Source organism: Argentina anserina, chromosome 3 (genome assembly GCF_933775445.1).
Source record: "Argentina anserina chromosome 3, drPotAnse1.1, whole genome shotgun sequence".
Taxonomy (NCBI): domain Eukaryota; kingdom Viridiplantae; phylum Streptophyta; class Magnoliopsida; order Rosales; family Rosaceae; genus Argentina; species Argentina anserina.
This window is the reverse complement of record NC_065874.1, coordinates 8,777,313-8,790,503: the sequence shown is the minus strand read 5'-3', so window position 1 is coordinate 8,790,503 and position 13,191 is coordinate 8,777,313.

Below are 13,191 nucleotides of genomic sequence, written 5' to 3'. Positions count from 1 at the left end.
ATGTGGTATAGACTCCTCTGAAGTCTGCAAAACAACTCCCCCTGATCGGTAACTCAATCTCGGAGTTTAGATAGATAGCGTATACGAACGCTCTCCACATTCTTCAAAAGTAGCAATGGGTCAATGATTTGAATATCAAATCTCACCTAACATTCTTAAATCAGACATGTACACTGATCCGTACATGGATCAAAAGAAAGAGAATTGTATAACAACTCAAAACAAGAGTTTGTACTAAAAAACAGATTCAGGCGTGGTATGATCTTCATGCACTTAAACAGTCGTAAACTTCTTTGATACAATATGTATAAATAAACCGTAAAAAATTTTGGAAAGTAGACACACGTGGCTTTCTAGTATGGGTGGGCACGGGACGGGATGGGACGGGACGGAGCTCTTCCCACGTCCCGTCCCACTCTTTTGAATCGGGACGGGATCGGGACGGGACGAGGGTTTTTAAGAATACATCCCACTTGGGATTAATCCTGGTTGGGACGGGATCGGGACGGGACGGGACAAATCCCACATTTTTATTAAGTTAAATAAAAACCTATATTTTTATTTTTTTCATAACAAAGTAACATTCTATAATGAAATTTTAACAAAAAAAATGCATATTATGTTCAAAATATTATAAATTACAATTATTATTTGAGTTGATATAATTTTAGAGTTATTAAGAACATAAATTAGTTTCATTTTGATACAAATATATAAGAATTTTTAAGTTTTCATTAAAGGTGGGACAGGACGGGACGAAGCGGGATAGAAATTATTCGTCCCACGTTCCGTCCCACCATTATGAAGCGGGACGAAATCGGTACGGGACGAACGTTTTTAGACCTCCGTCCCGTCCCGTCCCTATGAATTTCGGGATGGGATCGGGACGGGATCGGGATTTCCGTTTTTTATGCCCACCCCTACTTTCTAGTGATATATGGTCACAACCTAGTTTGTTCAAAGCTGATCGCAAAGCTCAGTTGAAGTTGATTCAGCTACAGGTTTCAGACAAATCCGTCCTATTTTTCTAAACAGCTATAACACACTTTATATAATAAATATAGTCAAAATGGTTGGTGTTCCTAAAAAATAGACACATAGAGATTTCCAATGGTACTAAATTCACCATTTTCCAATGAGTGAGCTGCCTTATAGGTCCCATGGAAGTTGACTTACGAATCTGAGCAAAATCTGACATCGCTTCACTAAACTGTCTCTTGTGTTGGGATATAACATTTCACGTCATAACGTGCTGTGATCAAGCAATGACATATGTGGGCACACTCAGCCATCATATTAGCTTTACAAGCTTAAACCGAATGAGATGTCGAGTCAAGTATATTACAACAAGTACATGCATATGATATCATACTTAAATAGAGGGTTTCATCTCCTAAGACTTATTGTCATAAGGACGAAACATGTCTTCTCATGACTTCGCTGATTCATGGGATATTTGTAAGCATTAGTTTAACGTCATTTTTACCTTTAGCTAACCAATGAATAACATCATCAATAATGGTCATCACTTTCGAGACCTAGTAATCTCAAGATCCTTTCATTCTTAAGTTTGTACTAGTAATATCCCTAATTTATCAAGAGTCAATCACCTTTTATTCTTAATATCCATACTATTATCAAGTTAACGCACTCCATGGTCTGGAGACACTTGAATTGGGTGAAAACCAATCCATCAAGGATCTTTATCTACATCTCTTATATTAGTCACAATAAAGATAATTTTTTACCACAAGCTGCAAATTCAGTTGTTTTTGGATACGACCACTACGCCACGAAATGCATCAGACAACAGATATCTCATGTTGTCTGATGGTATGCATATGTGTCGTCTAATTTAATGTTGTCTCTTTGCACATTAGACCACATATATCCCTCGTTGTCTGATAATGCTATCAAACAACATTAAAAAATAAAGTCTTATGTTGTGTGATGGTATAATACCATTTTCAGGTTTCACATGATACAACATTTAAATCTAGACTAATCGGCACTATAATTAGACTTAGATGTTGTTTCGTAGATAGTTTAATAATAGTTGTATGTTATGTTAGCTAAATTTACATTACACTTATGTGTTGTATGATGTGCATGTAACCAAAGATATTGAACTTATATCCATTTTTATATGTTGTCTAATGCACAAAACAACAATAGAACCTTAGTTCTTTCCATTGTTTGAATGTGGTTCAAATAACACATTGCATTTTTGTATCTATTATTTTTCCATACATCAAATGACAGTTATTGTTCAATATAGTAAATCTAGAAACTTGTAATTTATCAAATCACCAACTGACATATATATCAAATCAATGTATATATTCTTTACATAGTTTATGAAAGCCACACGGTTCCATTTTACACAAACAAAGACAAAATCATAATGGTCCCTAATATCTTTACCCAGCAGTGAAGTCTTCTAACTCCCAATTCAAAATTGTCCAATTTCGTGGTCACGAAGACATTATTGCTACTCTTAATACTGAATATATTAGAGTCCTTTGATGAACCTATCACAAAAATACACATTTGTAATTCTCCATTAAATCATTGTATGACATTTCAGTGCTAGTCCATGCTAACATATGGTGCTATGCAATATAAAACATAGTTCAATTATATATTCAAATCACAAGAAAATCAATTAACAAGCAAGAAGCATACTGGTGTTTAGTAGGTTCTAAAGACGTTGGTTCATTCAACAATGTTCATGAATTGCATAGCAAAGAAAATAAAACAAAATATTAGCTCCTTAAAGATTATTATACACTAAAAACACTTGAGGAACAAGAAACTATTAACTTATGCTATTACAGAGAATGGCAAATTGCTTTTATACAACTATATAGTATAATGCTCTTCTTCAAAAAAAAAAATATAGAACAATGAATTCTTTAAAATAATATTTAATGTAAGAAAAGGATCAAGACATGATTATAATGAAGATAATGAGTAGAGATAGGGTGATAAATATAGTCTAGTACCACATATAATTTGAAATATTAGCAAACAAATAAGATGATAAACTCTCATCCTATGCCAACTTTATGGTAACTACCATGGATGAAGTACAATAATTCCATGGACATAGGATGATCAACCTTTGTCCTATGTGAACTATGGTAACCACCATGGATAAATAATGGGTAAAATTAATTCCATAGACATAACACATTCAATAATTGATAAGAAGACTACCTAGTGAAACCACCATAGATGTAGCGAGGATATATAGATAGCTCAGTTGTGCCACAGAAAAATGTCTATTTTTGGTTCCCTGCAACCATATAACATGGTATTTAAACAAAAAATTCATATAATGATTTGAACAAAACTGAAAGAACACATGCACATGTAAGTACAACTTATTCATCCTACATTGTAACCCATTTCAGAAAATGAGATTTATAACACTAAATGATTAACAATTATATTCTTACCCAATCTCATAAGTTAATTATACATGTGTGCAAATTTACCAAAGGCTCAACATTGGGACTATGCAAATCCTGCAAAGAAATTAGAACCCTAGCTAATTACTTCATAAGTTTTCACCATGTATTGGAACTATTAAAACATATTAATACACCATTGTGGGCACTAGTCAACAAAAACAATCATATATGAACAAACTTAATATGAAAAGCCAATTAATGTTGATCAAATGGTAGAAGGTAGATACCACAAACTCTAAATGAAATTTGAACCTACACCTCAAAACCAAAAAAGAAACCAATCATAAGGCAAAACCCTTGATGGCATAGCTCAATGGGTTCTTTCTTAATTAATGTAAATAGATCATGATCTTATGGAAACTAGACAGAGCACTCTTGATTCGACATAAACAAGAAAAAGAGAACAATGCCATTAAGATAAACTAAACTTGTAAAATTAATTATACCATTTGTAGATGAGAATATATCATGTCCTTCTCCCAATTCCTCAACCTCTGAATATAGATCTGGTATGCCACGAGCCCTTCTCATTGCACTCAAGTCCTTCAAAAATCATAAGCACTCTAAGGCTCAAATTCAGAGAGAGAATGAATGGATTGAAAGTTTGAAATGAAGAAGCTTACTAGGCGCCAGTGAATGGAGGACTGCAACTTGCGGGAGAGAAGAAAGCAGCGAATGCTGATGTAGTCGGGATTAGAGTTTGCGGTGTAAGGTTGGAGCAAGCACATCAGCAGTATCCATAAACTTATATGAATAAACTGTTGTCCACAAAAGTATATAAATCAAGTACTTTATCAAGTAGTACATTTTGTACATAAATTAAACTTTTTAAAGATGAACAAGCTTACTATACCGACTACTAAAAGTAAAGAGAAAACAAAACAGAACATTAATCAGTTTTGTGCCTAATAAACAATAGATTATCATTACCCATTCTTTATTCCGTATCTACTAAACAGAATTAGTACAATCCTCATCTTAATTCCATTTTAAATTGAAATTAACTCTACATCTTCTCTCTTCACCAAACATATATACAAAACTTCAAAGCTACCTCAAAATCATTCGAATTACAGAATGAATTTCATCACAATTAACCATAAATCCAAAGAATCGTATCAATACTCATTTCAATACTAACCAGGTGCTCCAAAATGAGAGAGGATGTGAGGATTACCTAACATAACCATCCCTGAAAACCCTAGCCAACATAGGTGGCGGAGCCACGACAGCGTTGTGGCAAAGCTGACCATTTCAACTACGAGCTTGGTAGTAAGGAGGCCATATTGTCGAAGAAATAATAGATGGAAGAGCCATCGACTTATAGCTCTGTCGGTCAGCTAGCTTGGTCTTTTAGCCTCGATGGGTACCCAGGCCTCTGGCTTCCAATCCTCTTCGTCTCTGAGTTTGACTGATGGCGGCGATATCGCAAGGAACTACTAGGAGTTGGAGGAGCTGCGACTGGTGAACACAGAGGTGATCAGAGCTGCATTGAGTCTTCAGCTTTGGGTAGGGAATTCGATGGTGGTGGTGTTTGCAGAGATGGTGACCAAAGATAACCAAATTGCTGCCAACAGAAGAAAAAGAAAGGAGAATCGGAAAGAAGAAAGATAAGAGTAGGAGAGCGGCAGAGGAAGGGAGGAAATGAGATCAGGTTTTTCTCTCTTCTCTATTAATAGTCAATTGGAATGACGAAAATGACCCTTTAAATAAATTTTGAATAACCAGTATGAGACATTTTGTATCATGTTTAACTAAGACAAGTGAAACCCTAGCACTCCTCCAAAATTTGAGAGGGAATTGTTGGAGCCAACAATGAAATCCAAATCTCTAAGTTAAAATAGAAAAAGGTTTAGTATCTTGAATAAACAACATTGATATGTTGTATAATATGTAAAGTTTTAAGTCAGATGTTTCTCCTTTATCTAGACAACATATGTGTGTGTTTCACATTCACAACACGTTTAAGAGGGAAAATTGCGCGGTTAACTATTTCGAGATAGGGATATCAAAATATTAATGCAAGGGTCAAACATATTTTCTGGCAACTTTACTTGAACCACAGATAAGTATTGTCTGAAGACAAAATCTATTTTTGGTCTTTAATTGGGTGAATTTTCTCATTTTCTCATTTTCACTTACAACACATAAGTGTTGTATGAAAGAAAAGCATGAAATGTCAATTTTCATGACCCCTATAAAACGACATATAATTTTCTCTGTGTTGCTTAGAAAACTAGGATAACAATAAATTTCTCAAATGTTGTCTAAATGTTATGGTATGATGCACTTTCTGGTATAGTGCATCTAACTGACAATGTAGTGAAGTGTAACGACATCTATTACGAGAATAAGTTGTCTCATATTTGATTCCAGGACGTGTTATGAGAGATCTTGCGTCATAAGGTGAGTCTAAACCCTTTCTCACTATGCTTAACAAAAGTATAACCAATAGGATTTACACTTACGGTGTTGGCATTATCTGACCAAGGACATATCTCTTTGTTTAAACTAGATCATACGGCTTTTCTGGGCAGTGACAGTGGGGACTTGGTCACTTACCGGTCTGACATCTTCGTCTAAACCTACCGAAATAGCACTTTCCATGTAGGCCAAACTACAATGTTAGAATTTTACTTCAATAGAGTATGTATGGTTTGATATTAAACTCATTTAATATCGTCATTCTTCGAGATCTCTCTTTAGACTGGTATTGACATTAAGGTGTCCCCCAATGATAACCATCATCCAAGAAAATAGACGAGTGAGTATCATTGATCATTGATCAAGTTGTGCCATAACTCAGATTTATCAAGTATTATCGAACGAAATGGTCTCTTTACATTTTCGTGAGAACCACGGCCTAATGACACCATCTACCACATTTATGGAATCACCACATCACCAACAAATGGTGACTACTTGTCCATTTGTCGGACATCAATCTTTACAGGCATAGTTGCATGATGTATATCTGATCTCGTCACTTCAATTTATGGGACTTAGTAGGAACATGATGAGACACAGTGAGACAAATCATGACAAAACCAAGTCGTTTAACTTGAACAAACTTGTTCTTCTCTCCCCCTAATGATGGGGAGATTGGCTCATCGGAAGTGACTAAACGAGATCGCTATGAGGTCGTGATATAAGCAGGTATAGGTGGAAGCTCATGTCTTTGACAAAGACAACATTCAACATCAAATAACCCATTATTATACGCTTGTGGAGGCTCAATTTGACACATAAAATATGTAGACGATAAACCGTTAACATAATCCGTCAATGATCATGCATATCGTTTTAGACTTAAAACACTAACATGCGTACCATTACAACCGTAATGTCCATGATGGTGATATCGATTGATACCGTAAAACAAGATACGCTACAAGTCGTAGCTTATAATTCAAAAAACAATTGTTGGTTTGTCGTGTGAAGCATGGGACCGATCAATATATTTATGGGCTCAATATAAATCATGGTTGAACCATGAACACATCATCAACCAATACATAACCTTTGTTTTACACTTTCTTGAATGATTCACTGACTTTCCGAACCCCAAATGCTATTAAATTTTAGAAGCAAGTAAAAATGGGTGTTAGGAATCTAATGCCACTGACCACACTGTCGGAACCTGTCGGAAAAGCACTGAACCTACCGGAATACTCACCGGATGTTTGTGACTACTTGTGTCGAGCGGTTCGCCATATCCAAGTCTCCAAATGGGTTCAAATTTTGTGAGTATGTAGCCTTAAATGTTAGGAATCAGGGGCCACAAGTAGAACCATAATATCTCACCTAATAGTAGGTGAAACAGTCCTCACTATGACAAGTCCGCAATTTAGAAATCCTGAAATGTTAGGTTTTTTTTTTCAACTTTTTGTCATTGTTTGGGTGCTCCATAACATTAAGTCATTAACATGTTATGACTTGAGTTTTACCATGATATATGTATCACCATAATATATTTTATCCTTAAAGTGAATCATGATAAGCCAATCTAGGCTTCCATCTTATATCTCATTATCTTTAGCGTAGGAGAGTGATACTCCTAAAAATTGCTAAAGAATAGGCTTGGATATTGAGCATAGTCAATGAAGGATCATAGAGGGGGCTTATGCACTTGTTAGCACATAGATTACATCTCCATTACTTTGGAGGAATAAATTGATTTATATAACATCTTTACTCAAAATGATAGACTATGAGAGTCATCGATTCATTGAACCGAATCATAGTAATGTGAAATAATACAATTCACACTATATTGACTCTTCAGATGTGCTCTGCATTAGAAGCAAGACATATGAACTTCAATTATCACAATGAGTTTCTAGGTGATACAAGTTGACACAAGTATTGCCTTCAAATATCTTATCATCTCACTAATTTCATGGTTTCGTTGTTAATTCATCAAGGTAGACAACTACTATAACAAAAACCAATTTATAGGTTCAATTGTTCTTTTGATGCATAAAAGCATGTGAATTGAATTATAACGCCATAAAGCATTTAAAATTGAGCATTAAATCACTCTTTGATTCTTTTGTGATGATCTAGTCATCGTAGTCACAATGGATTAAAAACTACATCTATTAATAGCTTTAAGTTCTTCTAGCTATGCAGTCTAAGTCTCTTAAACATATTCATAAACAAGAATATAGAGACAAATAGTCTTATGTTAAGACATCAATATTACAATATAAAACTCAGCAAGTGCACTAAAGTAGTCCCGAATGGCTGCCTAACATTACTTAAGGGTTATGGACCCTCAAACGTCATTCACAAATGATTTTAACATGCTAATATCATACAGATACACCATAGATCCAAATACAAGGGTCAGTGTTGCCTAGACATATCCAAAAGGGTTGTGGGCATCAAAAAATTAAAGCCGAAAAGGCTTAGAATTCGTGAAGAGGCCTCGCAGGGGCTGCGGGGGGAGGGAGCTGTAGGGGGGCTTGCATGGGCTTTGCAGAGGGACTATAGGGGGGCTGCAGGGATCGAGCCTAGTGCTTGGCTACTTTTTTATGCCATTAGGGGTAAAATCGGGCCGTGGACGGAGCATCTCGGCCAAAGCCAAGGCCATCTCGTAAAACCTATTATAGCTCTGCCACTTCCCCTAATCTTTCGAGCGTAAGTTCAATTTGAACTTTCTTAAAACATCACCATATTTAAAAATCGGTGGAATATATAGTGCATTATATGGGGTGTAACACTACTAATCATCACCAAAACAAGGTGGAAACATGTCATAACAAGACATCAATCAAGGCATAAATATGTTACAACAAGTATTGCCGGTTCTAAATAAAGCCGAGAGCAAATGCTCATGGCTCAAAATCCTTCGGCGTTTTTCAATGCTAGTTTGCAAAGTGTTGATCAAAATCAAATAGATGATGACCCAATCCGCTAAAGATTGTGGGGAACTGAAAATAGATGTATAATAACAATATCAAAGATCATATAATTGTGCATTGCGCCACACAAAGATCGTGTAAGTCTTACTAATGCCACAATTAAAAATGTGGTCTTATGTAGATAATGTCATGTAGTATATAATGCGTTACCTTACATTAACATATATCTTTTGGTAATTAAACCATATATGCATCAAACATTCTCGTATGTTCGTTTACTTGAACTACATGAGAAAATTACAGGCAACAATTGTATTGAGATTTTGACCATGATCCAATTAAAAATGTATTGACTAAGTAATATTAGTCACAAAAACTTGGGAATAAACGGATTTCTAATCATTTAGACTATTAACCGAAGCTTTATGCTTCTTTATTTTCTTTTAATACCGCAATGTATTATTGCTATTGTAATATGTAATTTTGAGAAGAAATTCTCATGTTCTTCCATATAATGAGTGTCTTATTTCAAGAACTTCTCATATCTAGCTCTTGTACATTTTGACCATAATGTTTCTTTCTTTCAATGAAATGATGTTGCACCAAAAGAAATTAATCTAGACTAGGTGCATAAACACATCAAAAATGAATAGGTCAAATTTCAGGCCCATGTTGCGGTCAACAAGAATGAAGATTCATTAGTATCAATATCCGATACAACTTCTAAATACTGAATTATAGGTCAAGTCTCAAAGTATGGTAACTCATTTCAATAAACCATGACAAATTTTGTCACAATGGTATAAGTGACAATTTCCGTCACAAACCAATGGTATAAGCGACAATTTCCGTCGCAAACCGATGTTTGTCTTTTTTTTTTTTTCAAACATGTAGCTATAAACAACGACTATGGATGGTAACAACGAAACTCCAAGCTGCTCCTGAAATTCACCACCAGGGGAGTCATATCCATGTATACCACCTGAGAAGCGAAAGAATCGGGTTGAAAATGAAAGAGAGGTTGAGAGTCCCCGATTAAAGACAAAATTCATAAGAATTTAAATTGCATGAAAGCAGCAGTGTTAATTAAAACATACTTGTTTGTTTGCCAAATAAATAGTGTAATAGTTACTCTTGCTTAATTCTTTGGTCATACATGAGTCCACAAATATACGTCGCGAGGTAACTCTCGTCTTTGATTTTATATCGTCGTATAATTAATTTCATGAAAATGAAAAACATATGGTTAGTTTATAAACCATATAGATAAAAACAATAAAAGAAATATACAATTATTGTAGTAAATGAACATTTAACCTGAATGCAAAATTACCATGCCCTTTTTACCAAATTACCCGAGAGGTAAAAATTCCTAAGACCAGTCGGATCATGGCTGCATGGGTCGGGTCCGACAAACTTGTTCGAGTCGACTCCTCTTTCAACAGTAAAGGAAACGGCGACGTGGCGCATGCTTACTGCGTCGAAATCCGGCTTGAGCGTCGACGCTGGGTCTGCCACCGAGTTGGCTCGTCAGTTCCGCATCGGAAAAAGACCATTTTGGGGTGTCCATGATTTTCGGTTCTATTCCGTTGTCGGGTCACATCTGAAATAAAGGGCCGCTGGGTTGGAGAGACGACGCAGATCTTGGCTTCGGGGGCTGCCTCAACAGAAAAAGGCGACGTCGGGTTTGAAGGAGGATGCCAGAGTTCTGAGTTGCCGGCGCCAGGTCGACCTATGGCTGGTCGAAGAAGAATAAGGCGGTGCCCAAATCAAAATTCTAGGTGCCCAGAGGTCAAACCGATTTTTGGTTTTTTTTTCTTTTTATTCGTTTTTTTTTTTTGTAAATTTTTTTCTCAGTTGAAGGATTTCTCATGATTTTTCATCTTTTTTAGCCGAATTATTTTCATGGCAGAAGGAATTTCTTTTCAAGAATTAGAGTTCTAGACCTAGGAACGCATGGGTAGAACTATATATTGATAATGTGTTACAGAACAATGTAATACACATCAGAATAGGGAGAAACATAATATATATTTATTAATAAAGAGACCTTTATATATGCATTACATTGAGTATTTCGTAGATATAGAGATTATATATCATTCCTTATCTATACTAACTTATACTAATTAGAACAAGATACACCGAAAGATTACATAGAGTAATTCCTCTAGAACAAAAAGAGACTATTAAGACTGAATTTGTGATCAATTAAACCAAGTTAAAACGAACACACAATCCAAATAAATAAGCACTCAGTGTACAACTATGTTATATTATGAATTTGTTTGGCAACTACCGGCCAGTAATACTGGTAATGAAATAGAATGAGTAGGTGAAGGTAGATAATGATATTAACAAAATCTACAGATGGTTGTTGCTTGCGTGCGGCTTAGGTACGCAGCAACTGGTAGCAGCTGATTTTTTTTTATTTTTTTTTATTTTGGAGTCAAGACGTCAAGTAATATACAATTGTTACCTTGGAATCAAATTGAAATAATACACTTACATCGTGGTACATAACTTACACAACAAATAAATTTAAGCGTTCCTAAGAGACTTACTATAAAAAATCTAAGAATTACAAAACTCATATTACTAACTCAATTTCTCTATTCTCTTCTGTTGTGAACATGAATACCCCTGATATAGCGTTAATTAAAACGTCTATAATAAACCCTGTAAAACATTATCGTTAGTATAGAATAAGCAGGGATCGTTCAGTCCGGGGAATTGAAGGGAACTATAAACTTTTAGTGTTAACAAATAATGGGGGGTTTGAGATTGATTATTAACTACTAAAATAAAACCTAAATTACTATTTACATGATCGACTTCTCTTTAACAAACTTAAACCAAATTTACCATATTACACCACATACTTACAAGTTCGAACCTATCATGCATTCTAATTTGACCAATTACATACTTTTTAGACACCAATACAATTAGAACCTTAGGGCATCATCTAATTATGCAAGATTTCAATTAACATTTAGATTGACTTAGGGCCTAATCTAAATTTACATGCAATCGAATTCAATAACACTTAGAGTAGAAATCAAACAAGATTACATTTAAGCACCAAATCTTTGTTGGAGACATTTTCATGTGTGGCGTCACCCACCATGGTTTCACATGTAAATTTCCAGAATTTTTACCATTTTTAATCAACACAAACCGAACCTACTTAGGGCATGATTCGATTTGTGTCAATATGGTTGATGAATCTAGCACTCAAACACAATCTTAGGGACTGCATCCAAGCACTAAATTCATATGCTCATATCTGAAAATTATCTAAAAGTATGAGAAAGATGATTAGAACACAACAATAGAAATACAAACTTCAATAATTATAAGAACATAGATTCGACATAGTCTAAAAACATATCAAATACAATCTGAAAATTCTAAAACAAATACAAAACCAATATTTCCACATAAATAACAACTTACAATCTTCATAGACAAAGAATTGTAGATTAACACAAATAGACGAAACCATGGAGATGGGTTGCGAGAATCACACGTTGTAGGAACCTTGGAGGTGTGTCTTCAATGGTGAAACTCGGTAAAGATGATGATATTTTTGGGGTGGACGACTTGGCTAATTTGTGAGGAAAGTTTATGGTGGTGTTTTGGTAGAGTTTTGGCTCTTGAATGCTAATGAGAAGTGATATTATTTGAGAGATGAAACCATGTATTTATAGAGGAAAGAATGAGGGTAGTTGCATCTTTCCTCATATTATAATGCAATGCTTTAATCCCTTAAATCATGCCATGTTTTGTTCCCTAACATGTCATATTTTAATCCCTAAAATATGCCATGTTTTATGCTTTTAATGATCATCTTCTATTTAATTGTTGCATGACTTGGCTCCATCTCTTTTTCTTTAATTATCTCCTCAATCAAATCTGAAAATAAGAAAATAAAATCATAAGTAAGAGATAATTAGTTTCAAAACCTAACAAGGATTCCTAGTCAAACTACGACTCTAGACCAATTATGCGTTTTAACTCATGTAAGCACAAAAATGCATCCAATATCGCCCAAGACTCTTACTACGACTCAATGACTCAATAGTACAACAATAAGGGCTAAGCAAAGTACAAATTGAAGTAAAAACATGTTAAGAACATCGCACAAAGTGCTCCTAACAACCCTCACATGCATATATAAACCCTAGACCATAGATTAGTGCACTGGGTGTAAACAATAAACTTGGTAAGCTTATAAATCTCGTATGAGTAAAGCTGATTCAAGAAACACATGTTTATAATTTTTCAATATAAGAAACATTATTTAACCTTACAAAACACAAACGCATGATAAATATTATTGATTC